This window comes from Orycteropus afer, unplaced genomic scaffold (genome assembly GCF_000298275.1).
Source record: "Orycteropus afer afer isolate SDZICR_OR568_19922 unplaced genomic scaffold, OryAfe1.0 scaffold00586, whole genome shotgun sequence".
NCBI classification, from domain to species: Eukaryota; Metazoa; Chordata; class Mammalia; order Tubulidentata; family Orycteropodidae; genus Orycteropus; species Orycteropus afer.
Genome location: NW_006922173.1, coordinates 397,509 through 399,195, shown reverse-complemented (window position 1 = coordinate 399,195; position 1,687 = coordinate 397,509).

Genomic DNA, 1,687 nt, shown 5'->3' with positions numbered 1-1,687 from the left:
AGATTTCTTCCTGATGTCCCAGAAAGTGTGTTTCAACAATAGGGCCTCGAATCCCAGACTGGTTTCCTGGGATACAGGAGCTTTCTTAGTGAGAAAGACTTAACCATCAAATGTGTCTATATTTCCTTAGATAATCTGAAAAATGGCAAATGTTTCTTGAAAATTATGAGTGTTCTGTTTTTAGAAAAGTGAGCACAAAGAAGTTGTTTATAAAACATTATATAAAGCCAAATTTTGTCTAGTTTTATATGTTCTATAGTGTTCTAGATTTTGTCATTAGGAAGTTGTACCTCTATAGACTAGAAAGAGTATTTAAAATAAATCTTGTTTCATAAATTATAATACCACTTAGTGTGTATCAAAAATCACTCTAAAATATCAACACATTCTATGTATTTCTCTCTCCAATTAATAAAGGAAAGTCTAGTCTTCAAGGGCAAGTACATTTGTTGTCTTCAGGATATCAAAGATGCATGCCATTTTATTCTGTTAATCTCTCACAAAACCTAGAACAATACTTTACATATTGTTTTTTCTTCGGTGTTCTCGGCAACACAGTTGTTTTCTCCTACTCCTGAATCAACTAGCCACATAAAGATTAAGCTGGATATCATCAATTCTATTTTACTTTAAGTATTTACTCATTAATTCTACATATTTAATTCCACTTATCATTGACTTAGAGCCATATTAAAAGTATTTTCTATTCTGGAAATACAAAGATAGTTGAGAAATAAAGACTAGATTAGGCTGAGAATCCCTAACCAGGCCAAGTGAAAAGTGGAGAAAGAATAGATGAAACTTAAAAGAAAGGGAAACAGTTGTACTCATAACTCTGGCCCTTTAAGATGCCAAAACCCTAAGTACACAGAAAGTCATGAGAACATAAGCTTGACCTGGTGTGCTGTAATGACTTCTAAGGGAGTCTGGTCTGTTGTAGAGACAGGGTAATGTCATCAGAGACTTCAAGGGAAAAACAATATTAAGTGGTTGACATAATGGTTCTTCTAGTCTTTCCATAGAAGTTAATCATTCTATAGCTTTGTGGGAAGAGCATCCAAGAACCAATATCCAGTGTTTTAAAGATGGGTTAAATCAAGCTGGGCACATTATAGTGATTTCAGGCACTAGCTTGTTTCACAGATGATTTGATCCTCAGTGTGGGAAATGGAAAACAATTCTGCGAATCTTACTACCTGAGGTCAGTATAGTGCAGCTTGGTGGATATATGCTCCCTAGTCAAGCGCATTCAATACAGGGTATCAGTGATCATCCTAGTGATTAGTGGACCTGAACATGAGGGTGTTCCAAAATCTAAATGATTCCTGCTATATGAAGTGACAAGTCAATCTCACATAGAAACTATTACTAAGTCTGGTACAGAAAGCATGTGTCTCCAATATAAAAAAAAAAAAAAAAACTTGAGGAATCACGTAGCATGTATTTTGCCCCTCTGCATTTTTATTGATTGCTTTCATCCTTATAATTTCTCAGTTACACTACATGCTAAAAAGAGAGCTTATAATTCAACACCACCTTGAAACATAGATAGCTTTTTAATTTCTTTGTATTTATTGCATGGTTTGCATTTACCATTATCTTTTTTTTTTTTTTTTTATTAGGATTTGGGTGAAGATTTACAGAGTAAATTCACTTTTCATACAGCAGTTCACATATACTTTGTCTC